Source organism: Lepeophtheirus salmonis, chromosome 3 (genome assembly GCF_016086655.4).
Source record: "Lepeophtheirus salmonis chromosome 3, UVic_Lsal_1.4, whole genome shotgun sequence".
Classification (NCBI taxonomy): domain Eukaryota; kingdom Metazoa; phylum Arthropoda; class Copepoda; order Siphonostomatoida; family Caligidae; genus Lepeophtheirus; species Lepeophtheirus salmonis.
In genome coordinates this window covers 42,714,941-42,735,653 of record NC_052133.2, presented here as the reverse complement: position 1 = coordinate 42,735,653, position 20,713 = coordinate 42,714,941, and the positions used below count along the sequence as shown (strand labels likewise).

General features: G+C 31.8%; 1 long non-coding RNA gene across 1 annotated transcript; it reads left to right on the top strand.

Moving 5' to 3' along the window:
* The first annotated feature begins 581 nt into the window (after positions 1-581).
* On the top strand, positions 582-19,788 carry LOC121113947 (uncharacterized). The gene is made up of 4 exons (XR_005863169.2): positions 582-824; positions 17,092-18,067; positions 18,131-18,464; positions 18,597-19,788. It is a non-coding gene; the product is annotated as an uncharacterized lncRNA (long non-coding RNA).
* The last annotated feature ends 925 nt before the right edge of the window (positions 19,789-20,713 follow it).

The window sequence follows — 20,713 nt, the reverse complement described above, 5'->3', positions numbered from 1 at the left end:
TAATTGACCACATTTAATTATATCTATACTTTATATTTATTTAAAAAAAAATTCTTTAATAAAGATAATTAAAAAATATTAACAACTATTTTATAAAAAATAAACACTTTAAATCATGAATCATAAGAGAATAACAACTATACATCCGTCGGTGCAAATGCTGTAGATGATTTGACCTCATTTCTTTCCTTTATATTTTTGTTGTTGTTATAGATTTTTTTTGTCCGCTCTTTCCCTTAAATCCTTTAGGTAGGACGTATAAATTATAAATTTTGAATACACCTTTTGTGACGTGGTTAGTAAACTACGTCATTTAAGCTGTTGTAATTACCAATTAAAGACCGATAAGGACCGAATCTAGAACCAACAACAACAAAAAAAAAAACTAAATACACTCCAGTTCTATAATACAATGTTACTAGATCAATGTAAGGCAAAAAAAAAAGTTAGAAAGTACAACAGATTTATTAAATAAATCTCTCTCTTTCTATTTAAGGTGACGTCATTGCGACTCTTGGTTACTAACAGTACATAAATTTTGAAAGTAAAAATGTAATTTAGAAGCTATCATTATTATAGAACTAGTTGCTCAGCCATTTTTTTGTCGTCTAACCTTGTTATAGTAATATAGACTGCTATCCTTTCAGTTTTTTTTACACCGAGCCAGCATTATCTGTATTCCATCTTTCTTGTTACAAGAAAAAACAACATATGTTTTGTGAATTAGTAATTGAATAATATTTAATAGATAGGTGTAATCAGAGTATATGGATAGTGGATACTAACATCAACTTACAATAAGAAAGATTCCTTCCATGGATATAGTAAGTAGGCACATTCTTGTACATATATGTATGTATCTAATTGGGTGGGGCAAAACTCCTTAACAACTCCTTTTAGATTACATTTAATATATATAAACACATGAATTTAAAAAAGGGCCTATTTGATGTTATTAATGTTATTTCTTTTATCAAGAATATTGATAATGTATATATATATATATATCAAGGTTTCATCATATCAAGTACTTGATAAAGAACAATGAAGATTCTTTCTAAAATACTTTTAATGATCTAGTGAATGAAATTTGAAATAATATCTTAATAGAATCTAATACCATGGACTTTAATTATACACATCTTGATACATACACATTTCCTTACAAAAATGGCCTCCATTTACTTTTGTGCTTCTATATATGTACACACATTGGTGCCTTAATTACCTATTGTTTAAGTTTGCTTTGTACATTGATTCTTCCGGTGTTGAAGTATTTAAAAAATATATATAATATGTTGTAACTATTACAATGATTTGCATTTTATTTTGATAACGTGTGGAGGGGGGGGGGATCCCCAAATCTGAAGGATGCTTCGATCACAAACTATAGGTTGTTTGGGAACACATTATATCGATAACCCCATTTATCTTTGAGTCTTATAAATAAACCATTTTCTCCAAAAACACCAGATGTATAGGATGATCGTGCCTCGAGTCGTTACCCATTCAGCTTAGTGGGAAATTGAGTGATCATTTTTTCATTTATAAAAAATGGGATACTTGCCGGATCAGTGCTCTTTTAGGGGGAAGGGAGGAGTTTAACTTTTTGTACATAATAATAATTTACTTTTTAATGTGCTCTCCCAAAAGTTGAGGCTACTAAGGGGTATAATAACAATAAAAATTTATTGTCATTCATTTATTTGCCAATATTTATTATGCAGTTTTGAAGATGAAAAAGATAATTAATAATAAATAACCCGTAAGGAGTAATAACTGTGACCCCTCTGATATAGTTCTGATTACGGGACTAAGCTGAAGATACTATAAATTATTTTATAACTAACATTACAACCTCCATGAATTTACCCATATAACTAATTAAAATTTTACATACATCACGAGGAATAAATATAAAGTCATAAAGTACATCTTAAAAGTGACATCTTGCGGGAGAAAAGTTTTCTTTTAGTCAAGCTCTCACATGCACGTTTCCATGCTTTGAATTATGCCCTTGGGCAGATCGTTAGGGTACCATATAAAACTTCCCACAATTTTTTTTGAAGAAAAACATTAAATTTTGATTCCTCGTACTCTATAAAAGTCCCATCCCACATAATTTTTTGATTGAGGGTGTGTGAACGGGTGAAATAATATGGATACATGTGTTTGTCATCCCGAACCTTTGAGTCACTTCAATCTGTGATATTTTCAAAAGTGACATCTCGCAGAAAAAGTTTCTTTGTAACTAAATAAATCTCTGCAAGCTCTAACAGGCGCGTTTTGGCACTTTGTTATATAAGCTTTGGTCGGTCCAACTTTAAGTGTATACACTTTTATTGATAAAATTACCTCTTTTTTGCAAAAACAAATATTTATTACTGAATCTCTCGATCATACTAGTTTCTTTGTCTCCTACATAAATAGTATATACCAATGATTCTATTTGAAGAAAAAAAATCCTTTATATTTCTATACAATCGTTTGATAGACACTAAGTCTGTTTTGCCTTAACTCATTTCACAAATGATTAGATTTCGTAACATTTTATAAATAAATGATGCACACAATTATTTTTTTTGGAGTTCTTCCAAATAAAATAGTTTTTTAGTTGCATTAAAAGAAAAAGTATGTGTTGAAGATGTTTGAAAAAACTACACTCACAGAATGTATTATCGTTCTTTTTATTATTATTGCTAGAATCCAGTTTTTGATTTGGTCTACATATATCTGTATACAGTATACATCTGTTAGACAAATGCGTATTAGATTTCATTTTTTTTCCTTCTTTGAACAGGTTCATTTCATACGTGTCCAACATTACAGATCCCTATATTATATGTATTAGGCAGTCCAGTTTTTGGGTTAATATTCCCCTCTACCAAAATACCTTCTCTGCTAATTATGTACGTGGTAAAATCGGTTTTAATTAGAAAAATGGGGATTTTGACGTCGCATATTAAATTATTAGAAAAAAAGGTCTGTAATAATTTTATACCGATAAACAATATATCAGAAGTGATCACTTGCAAATAGACTTGAGCCTTTTATTTTGAAGACTTACGACTTTACTTCATATCCCAATTAATGACTCGATATATAACTTGAACAAAAAATGTCTTAACACTATGGACCCTCTATTATAATCATGGACTTAAATAGAGCTGAAAGGAAATCTAAAAACTTTATAAATGTATATTTAAGGAAAGGAATAGGATTTTTGAGTCAAACTGGGCCATTTCCCCCTCTTTTACCTTCCAAAACAGAATGAATTGAGGAGTTAAAAATTGTATTTTTAATATATTTTTTGGTTTATAAGTAAAAAATACAGCTTCTTTGTTATTAATAGATTAAAAGGCTTTCAAAGATGGGCTCAAAGATTTGCAGTGTTCCAATTTTATCAAATATAACATAGCAAAATTCACCCCCGGTTAAAGTGATAGTTGTGATTTTGTGGTCAAAATTAGCATTGCTCAAGTATATTGTACCTTTCCAAATAGAGTGATGCTCAGTGTGCCAAGTAGTTTTAAGCCAAATCGGCTATATATGGTATCCTTTTCAAAGTGGTTTAAACATCAGTTAGTTTGGAGGGGTTTAAATTTTTTAGGACTCCTAAATATATCATTTTTCAAAAAATCAGCGGGATAATTGAGACTGATCAGAGCAAAAATCAATTGTTACTAGACAGTTTTGTAAAATACGTGAGACTGTCTAAAAAAGAAAGAATTATTCTTATTTCTCTGTTCTTGATAATGCAAGTGTGACGACAGGATTTAAAAAAAAGTGCATATTTGTTGTGATAACATAAAGGAAAGCTGGGATACTTTTTCTTATGAGTACTATAATTTATATTAATTTAAATAATTCATAAAGTCCATAGGAGTCGCAGTTTTTAAAATCAACTCAACCTGACAAAAATTGATTATTTAGTAACAATGATCATAAAAGATAATGAAAAGTTATGACGTGAAAATATTTAAAAAAAAAAGAGTGTTAAAAGACTTCACGTTGGAGGAATAACGAAAGTAAGAAAGGGATTAGTTGGCTAAGAATTAGCATCATCAACTGAAAATGATTTATATTGATGATATCAAAACTTGATTTATAGTTCAAATACCGCACGATCAAATTGACTCAACATGTATATAATATGGTCATGTAAAAATTGAAACAAATATCTATTTTATCAATAACTTGTTGGACAGCTTTTCGGGGGTAAAAGATCCTCTTCGGTCTTTCGTTGAACTAAAAAACTTATAATGCGTTTTCCCCTGTTTTATCAAAAAAAAAAAATAATCCCAGCTATCTTTTATGTTATTGCCACACATTTATTGAATTTACACGCAGAAAATTGACCCTATGATCTTTTTTTTATATTTACACAAGTAAAAAATTAGCTAGATCTAGCAGAAAATCCGCTATTCTGGCAATATGGATGATTTTGTAAGTAAATAATTGTATATTTGTGGTCTCCCTGTTTTATGGAACATAGAGTCAAAATGTGTTAATGTGATAGTAGAAATTTCCAGGTCAAATAAACAAAAAAAGGAAAAATGAACTTTGATGATAAAACAGGAATATCGTAAATAATTGAAGACACATAATATAAGTATAAAAACAAGTCATCAATCCTTATACATATTTTTATTAGTTTTTAGTATATGGTTCAAAAATATTTTAAAATTGTAATTAATAATTTAAAGGGTAATTCAAATATTTTTGGTCTCCCTGTTTTATGGAACATAACGTAACAAAATGTGTTAATGTGATAGTAGAAATTTCCAGGTCAAATTGAAACAAAAAAAAGAAAAATGAACTTTGATGATAAAACAGGAATATCGTAAATAATTGAGGACACATAATACTCCTTTAAGTATAAAAACAAAGTCCTCAATCCTTATTACTAATAAGTTATTGAATACTAAAAGAATACAAGAGTAAAACTTTTGACAAATTATTTGAAAATGTGCAAAATGACAAAAAAATCCATTTTTTTGTCCATTCAATTGCCCCATTCCATGATAAAAATAGCCAAAAAAGCTTCAAACTTTACAAAAGGGATTTTTTGGATTATCATCTTAAAAAATGTCATTGTGCAAGGGGGAAATATTATTAACTCAAAAACGGGTCAGTCTAATGTATATGTATGTACTTAGGTAAACTAATAGCATTTAAAGAAATAAGTTGCTGTTATATCATTTATATTTGGAAGCAATGAAGAAAAAAAACATGATTTGAACTTAACATAAATATAAAAAAAAGTAATATACATTATATTCATTGCTTCTGGCAAAAAAAAAAAAAAAAATCCATGTATTCAAGAGTTGGAATGTTTAATTGTTAAAAAAGCAGGGAGGGATGACTCATCAATACTTAAAAAATTGGAATCTTGTTATAGGTAGGAGATAATGTTATCATCAGTCATATTTTATACTTCATACTACGTATATAGGAAATAAATGTGTCATGGAATGATCAACAGGGACCACATAGAGGGGAAGGTACACTCTTGAACCAATTTTGAAGCTTTTTTCCACAAAATTATCCCTTCCATGGACAATAGTATCGGAGGGTCCATTTACGACGGAGAGTGAATAACTGTGTACTCGTCCCTTCCATGAATAAAAGTGTACATTTCAATGGTGTACAGTGTAGGGATATAAAACTTGCAGTTGCATGACTAAATTTGTAATATGCTGAATTAATATTTTTTTTCTATTCGATATGTCCTTCTTCAAATGCAAAAACAGCCCAACACGCCAGCTTACAGATTGCTAGCTCTTGACGATGAATACTGCGATCGTGGGGTACAACGCTCACATGATGGCACCTCCGAGGTTATCCAAATTTGAATGAAAGGTGTAGCACACATTCTTCCCCAAGTCATCCAAAAATGCAATGTTCATAGAGTTAAGACCAGAGCTCGAAGAGGGCCACATGAAGACAGGCCAGAAGTCAGTCAATTTATTGCTGCATAAGTTTTGGTTCTTCTTGGCTAAATGGGAGGTACATCACCTTAATGTACTTCTTGATGTAGTTAGGAGTCTGGATGGAGATGTCAAAGGCGACTTCAGCCTTTATGGCACTGGTATATGCGTGTATACGTGTTTCTATTTTGTTGTCACTCGGACATTTTTACACTTAAAGACATAGGATGAAAATAAGATTCGTCATTTTTGGTGTCAGGCTTTAGTTGAAGGGTAGGTCTTCTGAAACATATTTTCCTTCACATATACATATAAATATAGTTGACATATTCTTAGTCGAGGATGGAGGGACAATTTAAATGTATTTAGAGGAAGTTTATATTCTACAGAATCTTCGCTATTTTTGAGAGCAGTTACGTTTTTGATGTATTACCACTCTATTTTAATTTATAACACTTTGATTCAGCATTAACATGATTGGTACATCAGTTTATATTTGATTTTATGTCAAAAGTACTCGGAAGTGAATTGCATTCAAAACCTTAAACAATTATCGATCTCAACAATGCCATATTGGCTCATTTTTGACGCTTTAAAGGTCAGCAATAAGATAAACAGAATTGAGAAAAAACCCAAATCTGAATTAGACGATATACTGAATTAGGAAAATATACCTAAACCCTGATAAGAAGAGTAAAGATTTATGAGGCTGTTAGGGTCGCTGGAGGTGAATTTCAAAATGGGAAATTTTCAAATATTGCCTTATAATTCTTTTATTATCTTATTACCACCATGGCTCCTTCGCCTATGCTAATTTATTCCCGTCATCTGCCCTTTATCTAAGAAAGGTCACTCCAAATATTACTAGGGCCAGGACTGCATCATACTTTTTCAATAGGGTTGACAACAAGAAAAGGTTAAAGCTGTTTGGTCAGGCATCAGTCTTTTTCTAGGGTACAAAATTTTTGTGGGCTAAGTCACAAGCTAGCAGAGTGATTCCCAAACTTTTTATAACTGTAGAATGCCTCAGGGTTTTAAGAGATCATCTATTTTTGGCCGAATATTTTAGTCTATAATATTTTTTACCGAGTGGTTCATTAAAATCTGAACACTTTAAAATTTAATCCTGGATTTACTTTCTCCCTCTCCAGAAACATATTATGAAGCCTAAATGAATAAATCTTGCTGTATGATTGGATAATTGTTTATTAGAGAAAACATTCACAGGACTGAAAAAAAATTGAAGACCATTTTAATTATTAATAATATAAATAGAAGTGTGTCTATCCTCTCTTAATCATTAATGCCTCTGTGCTTGGATGTTGGACATGCATTCAAAAGGTGTAGTTAAGTGGGTTAGCGTCAGGAATGTAGGAAGGCCAAAAGTATCAAAAAAGAACTCAATAGACTCCATTAAAACTCATTCATAATAGTTTTACAACGGAGGAAATGGGTTTCTTTCACTATTCGAGATAAAAGTGACCTCTCCATCCTCACAAGGCTCTTTCCACCCTCTTTTTATAGCTTTCTGGACGGGTTGGTGTGAAACACCGATATCTCTCGTATGTGCACTCATGGACTTGAAAAAATTGGCCTGGGCTATTTTCTTTAACTCCTCTGGGTCCAGTTTGGCGTTTTTGACAGAACCTTTTTTCCTCTCGAAGGTTTTTGCATGCTGACGGCGTAGATGGTGGTCCTGGAGACACCCAACTGCTTTTGAGTGGGAAATTGAAAAGTCTTCAATCACGTTCAAATTTCATATTCGCAACTTGTACGTAAGCTAAAAAGCTCAGGTTTCTTTTGTTTTGTAACTAATTGCTTATCCTTTAATATATCAATTTAGGAATTCATTTCAATCCTTCCACCTTTATGAATTATATAACTTGTAGGGGTTCAGAATTCAATGGCCCCCTGGTACAATATTTCTTTTTAGAAATACAATTTGTTGGGAATTTTAGATGTTTTTTTAAGAGATTTTTTTACCAAAGTCATTTCTTTATTGCTTTGATAGCCTTACAGAGACCTAGACGATGCACTTCCATTTTCCACAGAGCTCCGTTTCGTAATCATTGGTACAAAGAATAAAAAGTATTTTATATGACATACTAACAATGCGTCCCCGCGTTGCATGGCTTAATGGAGAGGAATAAAAACAAAGAGTGAAGGTAGAAGAAGAGAGAGAGAGAGGGATGTAGAAAATAGACAGAGTCAGAAGAGAAGGTGGAGATATATAGAAACAACAAAGAAAAATAAGGTATTTTTTTCTGTCCATCTATGAGGTCAAAATTAGCCTTTTAATGAACATGGAGGACCCAAAAAAGTCATAGGGACAAGGTTGGATATTTTATGCGTCTACTTCCTAAATATCAGACTGATCTGTTTGACCGTGTTACATTCCATAACCTACAACGATATAAACAGACTAATAAAATGAATTCAAACCAAAGACAAAATAAGTAAAGAAACTCCTACATAAAAACTAGGTCATGAACCCTCTTATTCTACATAATATATATATATTTTTCTATTTCAAGATAATTAATTTTTTTACTTATATGAAGATGCATAAAATAATAAAAATGTATTTCCAAGTATAAATTTCAAATGTCAACATCCGGCCAGTAATATATTTATATGCTATATGCACAATATGTATATTATCAACTGACAAAACATAGCATAACATATTTATACTAATATATTGTATTAAAAAATGATTTATTAATGCCAATTAAGATGCACTGTAATCATGATAGCAAATGTTCTCAAAAGCATAAACATACAAACACATAAATCCTTCGACAATTCTCTTTCAAATAGATTTGATGCACATATTGAATTATGAATATACAAGTGTTGTAAGGATACCAATATTTTCTTATGGGTTCTGGTCTAAAATTACTATAAGTATTTGATACTTATCTGTAGTTTTTCGACTAATAAAATAAAATACAAAACAGTCGTTCAGGTCAATTCACATGCATTTACATGGAGGAGAAAGGGGCAGAGCTGTTTTTTTTGTTTTTTTTGTGTTATGGTTCCTTAACCTTGGTGGAAGTTTTGAAATATATTTCATTTTTCTTGTTGAAAAACTACCAGTTAGTTTAATTTGCCCACGCTAAAGGGATTTAAATTTATGTCACCCTCGTAGACCCACGCCTCATCACCAGCTATGATGTGTTCCATGAACGTTTTGTCGGAATTGCACGATCAAGCATTTCCAAAGATACTTGCTCACGGTACTGTTCTGCAGAAAATACACTTCTTTTGGAAGAAGCCATGGAGCAATGCGTCTCTTCTCCAAAATTTTAAGTCCGAATTCAGTCCGAACGGACTCATGAGATATGTAAAGGCATTTTGATTACTTTCTTAAGCTGGTTTGACGATTTTTTCTTCAACAATTTCCTTCATTGTAAAAATATTGGATGAAAATTGGAAAAATTAATAAAAAAACCCATAAAAACAAAATCTTTAATAGTGATAGGAAGATTAATCAGAATCGGATTTTGAAATTAGAGAATCCACTGTTTTTTTCTGGAATCGGCATCCGGAAAATAATGTTGACATTGTAATTCCAATTATTATTTATTACTGGTATTCAACTATTTGTTACTTTTCTAACTTAAAACTTTTATACAATATGTGAGCCCTAAGCTCTAATAATTTCCTAAATACGAGGCTTAAATCATTTCCAGACCTTAACTATGTATTCAGACTCGAACTTGGTCCACTCCTTCTTGATGGGTGCCTATAGAGACTGGGCACTTATGTGAGGAGTAGCACAGACTCTTTCATCGATCCACACCTGGATACAGTAGTCCAAGGGGTTTGTGTCTGGAAAGGAAGGTGGACCGATGTTGAGGTCTCATAAGTCAGGAAAGTTGTCTCTCAGGATGACCTGGGTCTCAGCAATGTGATGCCATGGATCTCCATCCTGAGTGAAAATAAAGTTGTCCACGAACTTTTCTTTGGCACATTCTTATTCAGAAGTTTGATCTAAGCATCTGCATTGAGCTGCTCCTTCCTTTTCACAATAAATTGGAGGGAGACTACACAACCCCCTAAAATCTGGTTCCAGCTAGATTTATTGTATTGAATACATGTCATACTGATGCTTAGAGATTGCTGTTCAGCTTATTTACATTGGCATCAAGTGAGAAAGGAACAACACATTGCCCGAACTTTTGTTGGAAAATTTATAATCTTCTTTGGTCCTTCTAATCGTCTCATCTTGCTCTTATTGTTGAACTCCTCCGTGATTTTGAACCAATGTTATTCCAGGTTTGAATTAATTGTATACAACTAGATAAGATCAAACCTGTATTAAATATTTATAATGAATATTTTTTTACTATGAATGAAATTAAAGAGCTTCTGTTCTTGGGTGTTGTAATAATGTCAAATGAAACATGGAGTTCATTATCTCGAGAGATATGACAATTGGGGATATCTTCGCGAGTCTGTATGTTAGTAACTATGAGTTACAATATATCTTCCTACAGAGCTAAATTGCTTCATGCAGGCTAATAAGCTTGAATTTTCAAAATATTGAAGAACAGTTATAATTATTAAGAAAATGAATATCTTGCAGATTACGAACATTTACTTTAAAAAAATATGTGCTCAAGAGGATTTCGATAACTTTCAACATTGTACAGAACAGTGACGGTGTAGTACAATTTATATAGGACAAGCCAAGCGTAAATTTTACTTTTTTCCTACGCTACAGATTTGGAACACAAAATTTTTGGAAAAATAACTTCCTTTGGGGAATTTCGGATCTTCCATATTTTTTTAGAAAATAAATTTCAGATCATCTTTCCATTAGGCATCACTCTCAAAATGTATAATATATACTACATTTAAGGACGATCCTTTAAGGACAGTTTTAATTTTATTTAAATAAAATATATATATTTTTTTTTAATTAAATTTTTGGTTTGTTTGTTTTTCTTCAGAATCAATTTCTTTGAATCCTGTTTTCTTTTTTAAAACTATCTCTTATATTCTTTTATTAAATTTCAACTTTACTAATTTGAATTAGTCTAACTGTTATTCCATTGAATATCTCAAGGCCAAATGTTGGTAGACAAAATAATTCAAATTTGTATGTAATTTACAACCGTAGAATTAATCTCAATATTGCTATAACATTTTTTAAGGAAAAATAACTTCTTTATCATTTCCTTTATTTACAAGAAATCATGTCGAGATGTTTTGTTGACACAAGAGCTTCAATAATTTACATTAGTTATTATTTTACGTCAATAAGTCTGAAAAGGTATGAGGGACTGAATAAATTGTACCTGCATTTTATTTACTGTTTATTTTATACATAAAATAATTACTGTTGTCTGTGTGGGAAATTCCAAGATGACCCAATTCATTACTAGGAAATCCACGGGATATACCTCCAAGCGTTACATGTATTGTATGGTCAAAATATCCTATATCAGCCATGATATTGTGAGTAAGTCCCAATAGGATTCAGTCTAAGTCAATGGGCAAATTAAATAGCGTCGAAAAAATTGTGTGTTGCCTCCAATGATTTTGCTCTTCTCAACAGCTTCTATAAGTGTTAGTAATAGTGTATTTACTCAAGATGGGCCCCACATCCAACGTCAAACAATCTTACATAAAAAGAAAATTAGGGTTAGGGTGAAAGGAAATTTGGCATTCTTTACCTCCAACCCTGAATCCTTTTGATTACTATTGTTGAGCGCCATTGGAAAAAAGACCTGTGCTATCTACCGGCTCTAAATTCTACAGCCACAAGATCTCTGTGGATAAAAACTGAGTCAATATGTCAACGTAGAACGTAAAGTTATTTTGACACAGTTGAGAGGTATGTGGCTGCGGATGACGGAATTTTTGATTATGTAAAGAATTAGACAAAAAATTGCAGTAGCAAGATTTAATCCCAAAGGACGTGATTTCTATGGAATCAAGTGAATACAATTCAAAACCAATATGTGACATATTTCAATATTATATTTAGTTATATTGTTAATTCATTATGTCTTCATTTACAGGCAATGCCACCCTCGACACGCCGGCAAACTGATTGACAACTCTTGACGATGAATGCGTACCACTTTGTCATGATAGCAGCTTGGAGGAAATCCAAATTTGGATTGGAGGTCCATCAGGCATTATTATCCAAGATACGCTAAACTCTTAATTTGAGAGGGTTGATGTAGAAGTAGGCATGTCAGAAGTCAGCCATTTGGTTGCTTCTGAAGTTTTGATTCTTCATGTCTATATGAGAGGGAATACTGTTTAAGTTGACTTTTTGATGTTTTGGGTAGTCTGCATGGGGATGCCAAGGGTCTTTGCAGCCTTCTCAGCACAGACACACGTTACTTTTAATTAGTTGTTGCCCCGAGATTTTTACACTTAGAGACGTGGGATAAAAACAAAACTTGTTATTTTGTTTTTAAGTAATGATTGGTGTCGTAATAACATCTCATTGTTAAAAATAAACGGGAATTAGTTGTAGTTAAATGAAACTGCAAGTTTTGGATCCTCACTTTGTTAAATGTGTATGTAGCTTGAATTTAATATAACTAAAAAACATGTAAATTTTTTTATCTTATAAAGTAATTGTGTCATAGAAATATTGTACACTATATTAATATAATTTAAGGATGTTCACAAATCCTTAAATGTACCCTTCTCTCCTGCGAGTCCACCATAAATCACTGCCATATCTAGAACAGCTGAGACTTGATATATTAAGTTAATAATCTTTGTTACAAACATGCAGCTCGGTTATTATTTTTTTTTCAATAACAATAAAAAAGATTTTAAAGACTCAATTATTCATGCTTTTGCAAAAAATAATATCACATGAAAATACCTTTTTTCAATAGCATGAGTAATGCTGCTCAATTGATCGATTGAATCCAATTATCCTTTTTTTTATTGAGTGTTTGTATTGTAGAATTTTTGTAGATATGACTCAGCATTTTCACCAACAGGTGTTGTAGTTATCGGAGGTTTACTACATAGGTATAATATATACATATTTATGTATGAAAGTATATACAGGGTGTGTCGTGTAATGTTGTTAGGTGAATGTCTTACTAGTGATCAATAAAATACAAATTCAAAGCTCTTGGAAAAAGATTTGACAAATTAAACCAGTACTATTTTTCAGGTTTCTTTTTATCTGCTTCAAAATTTCATAACATTGGAATCAATTGTTGTAAGAGCAAGAGGCTTTTGAATTCAATCACAAGCTATTATGACGTATACGCTACATATGGGACCTCTTCTTAATAATTATATCAGAAACGGTGATTTTTAAGCACATCATCCGTGGGAATAAATACACTATAAACCTCAAATAATTTTTTTACACAGATTTCTGATTCTTGGGAATAGTCCTTATGTAGTTGTTGGTAGAATTAAAGCAAACTACCACGTCTTTTTGCTTTTTGTAGACAGTGTTCCCAGTGAATTTATCTTCCATCAGACCAAATTATCCGATTTCCCTTGTCGTTTCAGTTAATTAGAAGTCTCTGACAAGGCTCTTTGATGAGTGTTTGCTGTTTTTGTGAAATGAAGGGTCTCTCAAGTATTTTGAGAGACTTTTCAGACGCCTTTTTATAACTTTGCTAACTGTGCACAGGTTATTCTCGCACTAATCGGTGAACTTTATACCCAGTTTCTTATCAAATGCCTTCCTTACTTCGTTAAAGTGCAGATTAGTTGGTCTGCAACTCTTAAGCTTGTCCTTAAGGTTTCCCCTTTTGGCCAATCGATTTCTGACGCAACATAAAATGGCTTTGCAGACATTTTGGGCCTCCATAAAATCGGAAATAGTCTTTCCAGCACAGACTAAAACGTCAACATGTACCTCTTTTCTTTTTCCATTTTGATATCTTGCTTTGTTTATGTTCTTTGGTGGACACTTTAAAATTAAACACATGTATTATTTTGATTTTAGGACTCTGGGTAAGGAAATAATAAGTGTCTGTAATTGTATACCTAGCCATATAGCTCATGCATCTCATCTTTTTTGAATTTTTTTAAATATGAATTATAAAGGTAATCTCAGTAGGATTCAAGTCTTAGAGCATCAAGTCTTCTGCGTGTTGTCCAACAGAGGTGGAGAGGTATACGAGAATGTCTTATAAACCAATCTACAATGTTAAGACGAGACTAGACCACAACAAGTCCATATAGAGGAAGGAGGGCTCCGGGGAAAAAAAACCAATATTAATGGGGATACCCTCAAAGACGCTATCTAATATGGTTCCCGGAGAGTTACAGGCACACGGCAGCCATGTACATCGACGTTTTTAAGACCAACCAGCTCCCCTGGGTCCATGCAAATTTTATGGACGACAACGTCTTTTTTTAACTAGATGGAGCCCCACTCAAACTACGAAAATTACTCAGATCTTCTTAGCTAATAACATCTGATGTCAATCCTCTCGACTTTTCTTTCTAGCCACATATCGAGAGAAGGACCTTTAGAATACGTCACCACAACGTTGACCCATGAAAGCCTCTGTCGACGAGGAGAGGGCTGCCATATACCCAACCTTCAATAGCTTTTTGGAAGAGGCTTGTCACTATATGTGTGGTATCTGGGAGCCGAATGTATAAGAAAAAAATACATTAAGGTTTTTGTTAAATGTATAATTAAAGAACGGGAGGCCAATTTTTATTTTCTTTCCAAATAAGTCAATTTCAAGTTTCCACCCTGTATATCAAATAAAAGCTGAGCACCAAAGCTTTTATTTAATTATGGTAATTTTTAACTTTAGTCACTAAACTTATCAAAAAATGCAAATGAAAATGGTCTCATGACTTATACACATCTCGGATTGTGTTAATTAAGAAAAAATGACTTTTTTATTTTTATGTGATTGCCCATTTTTTCAATCCCTAGTTATTAATTACTTTTTTTTGCAATATAAGACAAATAAGTACATTATATAAGTGATTAAAAAAGAGGATATCTCAAATAATATTTAATGAATTAATAGTGTCATTAACATTCATTTATATTTTACATATATAATACATGTATATGTATTTATTAATTTATATTAGAAAAATAAAACTTAGTCTTCTAGAAAATAAGACAACATAAGGTTTCAGTTAGTACTTGATTTGTCCTTCCTTTTTTTTTATCTCTCGCAATAGAAATTTAATATTTATGAATAAATATTTTTGTCAAATAACTTCCAAAAAATATGAATATGTGATTACAATATTACTAACCCTCCCTTTGTCCCTGGGGTGTTAATCACCCCATATATTAATATATCCTTTTTTCACTTGTACATAAGCTGAAGAGACTAGTTTTGTTGTGCTTTATAATTAATTTTTTTGTGGTTTAAATATGAATTAATTACAATCATTCAAATTCATTAATTATGGAATAAGTAAGTGTTCAGATTTCAATGGAGCAAATAAATGTAATTTTCAATTCAGAAAATTATATTTATTTTAATCTAAACTATCCTTCAACCTTTTACAAAATTTAATATTATTTTATCCAATCCCCATTTTAGATTATGGATTAAAATGTATAAAATACAAAAGAGGAAAAGTATTCAATTTGATGACTAATCCGTATGTTATCGTTTGTAACAATTACTATGAGCAAAAGAAAAAACAACTTGTGTATTACTAAATTATCCATTTTAATGTTGGGGATACCCTAAAAAATACTTATTTAAGGATTAAAAATAAAGTGTTGACGAGATAATTATGAATGGGTTATTTTTATAAATTAATAAAAATTAAGTATTACCATTTTAATAAAGTTCTACAATATGTATCTTTTATTTTACAGCAACGCTGTTAAAACAGAGATACCAAACCTATATATTTTGATTGTCACGATAATCATAATTATTTTGTATGTACATATATTATACATAATTGCAGTGCATAAAATATCAATATTTTATGATACTCGGAATTATTTACAATACATGATAATAGAAAAATACCATTCAACTATGCGGTTATGGTAGATATTGCTATTAATTTAATATGCACATGGTTATCAAAAAATGTTGCGTTATTAATTATTTGCATTTTTTTGTGTCATGGGTATTTGAGGTTTATGGATTGACCCAAAACCTTAAAGGTTTGATAAAGCAAATAAGTGTCCCCATTGTCAAATAATGTGTTCTCAACAATGCACTTTTTTAAATTATATTCTCAATAGGTATTTTTTTCTTACTCACGTATAACCACATATATTTACTTTAAATTATTACTACAATCCAACCATATATATATTTTTTTCTAAATTTTTAAAAAAGCCATCTGACAATGGGGTTTTTGTTCATGTAAGCTTATATAAAATAGTAAGCAATTTGGTAATTATAAAACTAATTAATTGCTTTTCTGCTCATGTATAAATAAAACAGAAATTCTTTAATCTAAATTTATGTATTCAATAAATTAGTGTGGTCAAATGATATCATATTTTGAATGTCTTGCTATATTCATATCAAAAATATTTTGTGGGATGTAGTTCCCTTCTGCAGAAAAACGGATCTCTTCCTTTGAGGTTGCACGGGTCTGTCAAGGCTTCCGGCACTGTGTGGCCAAGGTTATCAAGAGAAGTAGATTTCATTATAAATAAAATAATGGAATGCCATTAAATGTAGTTTTAAAATAAAAAAAATAATGGTGTTACCCCATCTAGTGATTTCATTATAAGCCTTTAAAGATTTCCCTAATTTATCTGGACCACCATGTAGTACTAACAGGAGAAGTTTTCTTCAGTAACCCCAATTTCCTTTCAACAAGATGAAGTATTTACATTATCTTCCAAAATTGTCCAGATGTGGAGTGTCTGCAATTTTGTGTATTTTTGCCTTTCTTTTCCACGTGATTGCAATTTGCTTGAATTAAAAAAAAAAACCTTTATCCCAAAATCACATTTGCATTTTTAAACAAATAGAAACTATTCAAAAACAATATACTAAAAAAACTTCGCACTTCTTCAAGGGATGATGTTGAGTCTTATTAGGAAATCTCATTTCCCAATCCATATTTAATGTACTCTCTCAGGAAAGGATTATCGAGTCAACTCCATGACTTTAAATTCTTCATTTCATTCACAATGTGAAATGATATTTTGTCACTTCTGTAGAATTTATTTGGCCATTTCTCTTAATTACAGGGTGCATGGACAAAATCTGCCACATTTCAAAGACGACTATTCTCCATCAGCTGATGTCTGACCCGTCTGTTTTTGGTGTTAAAATTTTTTCTGTTATTGTTTAACACTTGTAGCGATAGCATCATTTTAAGTCCCAAGAAAAGTCATTATGTTCAATGAGAGAGATCGTAGGTGCACTACTATTCAGATTATGCTTAGTGATCACATGAAATTAAGCAATGCTGACATCTCTGGCCTTCTGTCAATGCCAGTTAGAACGGTCAGAAGTCTCAGGAAGCAGCTGGAGGAGTCATCGAACTCGATGGACGTTGGTGACAGGAAAAAGAAGGAGGAGAAGATCACCAGGATTGTCCGGGACGTCCCCAGGGTCATGAAGACCAAGTTTCCAGCCACTGCCATGGTCTTTGGGATCGTGTCAAGTGAGGGGCATGCCATGCTGCCACACATCTTCGAGACAGGCCGTGGATGTGGCAGCAGGACTCGGCTCCGGCCCACAAAGCTAAGCGGACGCAAGAATGGCTGAAAAGCAATGCTTTTGCGTTCGTACCCTTCTCCTCTTGGCCCCCTTCATCACCGGATTTGAACCAATTGGACTACTTTGTCTGGTCCTACGTGGAGAACATGACCAACTGCTTCTCCCATAATACCAAGCAGTCGCTCATCACCCACATCAAGGATAAATTCAGTGAGATAGAAGCAGCACAGATCCAAAATGCCTGTTCTCGGTTTCGTAGCCGCATTGATCAGGTTTTGGCCGCAGACCGCGGTTACGTTGAATAGACAGCTGCTCTATATCCTAATGAAGATATTCATTTTTATTTTATCAATAAATATTATAAAATAAGCTTGTAGTTGTTGGGTTTTGAAGAGGCGTATTTTTTCCACGCACCTTGTATAAGTATCAGCTTTTTAAAAAAATGTACAGTTGGTTCTTCCCCATCGTCGATTTTCTTCCCAATTCGTGTGGGCCTTAAAGGTACGTGTTTTTTATACTCCCTTAACGGCAGTACCCTAACTTCTTTAGTTTTATTCCACTCAGAAAAAATATGGAATTATTCATCAATTTTTCCTCAACCAAAGGGCTACACTTTGAACTCCCTGGAATTTGACATGTATATTTTGGTGGATAAGAATTTCAATGCTGGTCAAGTGATGAGCTTATGACAACTGCAAAAATATCCTCATGAAATTATTTATATAAGTTGCAACAGTGATTGTAAGATACTTCAAAGTATGTGCCAAAGGAGGAATTAAATTATGAATACAGTCAAACCTGGTCTAACGGCCCCTGTTTTAGTATGTTACCATACTAAGATGCCATATCCAGGTATAAACTTTAGAATACTTACAAAACAAGATATCTGGTACAAGAGGTGCGTATATTAAGCAGTCACTTTTTTTGTTTCCCTTACCAGACCTCTTAATAAAGGGTTGACTGTATTTTTATCATCTATCGTATGGACAATAAATCATATTCAATACACTTTTTTTAAATATTATTTCAGGGCAAATATGAGCTGACTTTGATGGAAGGTATAACAACGTCAATCCAAAGAGCAAAAACAAAAAATGCCCCAAGCAATATCAACAATAACTTAGTTACAGTCCTCCAATCTACACTTTTCAAGACAATGAATCTTTCGCAAGTTTACTATATATGATAATTCTAGCCCAATTAATATTTTAGGATAATATAGTTATACAATATAATGGAACAAACACATGTTGTGAGTTCACACAAAAACAATCTTGAACAAAAGAAAATGAGAAACGACCAACATGCCTTTTATACATCATATAGTACATATTAAATCGGCTGAAACGTTCTTATACTGACACATGGATTGCACCACTAGAATTAAATAATATATTTCTAGTTCTTATTAACCTTTAAAAAATACATGTAGCTGTGGAAAAATTGGTTGGGGAGATATAACAATGTTAGTGAAGTCATTTTTTATTATTGTTAACTCCTACTGTAGTGAACATAGAATAACAGCTGATTTATATATTGAAAAAAGGGAAATAGAAAGATAAAAAAAAAACGATTTAAAAGAAAGTAAATAAATTTAATTCAGCAAGCTTTGATCAAAAGTTGCAAAAATTAGGATTATTCTAAGAAATTCCATTTTTACAAAAGCAAAAAGTAGGATTTTGTAACAATATTTTAAAGGCATACTAAAAATTTTGAAGATAGAAGTTTTCCAAAACAGATTTGAATCAATTTTTAAGAATTTGAGCTACATAAGATTCAAGTTCCCTTACAATGACTTAAAATAAAGGACATAAGTGTTTATTTAAAAAAAAAGTTAAATATTGAAAAATAATCAATTTTTTGAAAAGTTTAAAATTTTTTTGGCAAATTGATTTTTCTTTCCATTTTTTCAATAATAGAAAACGACAAAGCAACCTTAAAGATATTTAACTTTTTTATCTGTCAAAAATAAATTAAAAAAAGAAAATGGCTTTCATCATCAGCATACGTTGTGGACATGTGTATTAGCATAGTGAAAAAAATGAAAATGTAATTCGGAGTAAAATAACGGGTTCTTTTTGATCAGAGTAGTATTTACTACACAGATGTGCAATTTTCTTATCAACTGATAATATAATATAATAAACGTTCAATTATTTTAATACTCATTTGTCGATTAATATAATTTGAATTACTCTGTGTATACATTCATGTACATAATATATTTTATCTCTCTGCCTGCCTCTTTATTTCTGAATATAAACATTTTTTTTTAAATGCCAGCAATTTTAAAATATGTTTTATTTCTTAATTCATCTTTTTTTCCCTTCTTTTTTTTTTTTTTTTTTGCAAGGAAAAAAGAATAAATTTGTTGACTTTGCCAATTGTTTTACTTCAAATTCTTTCAAGCTAATTCTCGTTTTCTTTACTATTCTTTGTATTTTAAATGTGTAGAGCTCGTGTGTATTGTGTATACGCCATCTATATTTGCGACTATTATGTAATAATCATTAGCAGTCGTTGTTGTAGCCTTCAACTCATAGTAATAAGTCAAACCTCTTAGAATGATGGAAGAGTGAATACAACGATTTCATTCTCGGGATTCCGTTTTCTCGGGATTTTTAAAATATTTTACATCTACGTGAAATTCTCTGGAAATAATTATCTACATATGTAAGCTTTATAAGATAAGATATATATACAATGGACTCGGGAAGTTCCTAGCCTTCATGACCTCTCTCAGAAGGTTGTGTGGGGTCCTAGTATATAAATATAATCCCATGTCGCTCTTCACACTCTTCCTGATGGTTCTACCAGCCACAGAAAAGTAGTTGGCCAGGCGATTCTTCGATTTGGTTGGGTACTCCTTGACCTTCCACTCCAAGCTGAATAGCAAACTGGGTCCCTCTTGAAATTGTGCCCTCCACTTCCTGCTATCTTGAAAAAGTTGTCTCCATCATTCTTCATATTGGCCACCTGGAGAACTTTACAATGTCCATAATCCTCACCACCTCAATTTCATCATTTAGCATATCTGAGATGCATTGCCATTTGGCGTTGAGCTCACGCATGATTTCGAGATGACAAAATGTTTATTTAGTTAGCTTATGCACTTAGGATGACTGAACAAGAATATCATTAAATAAT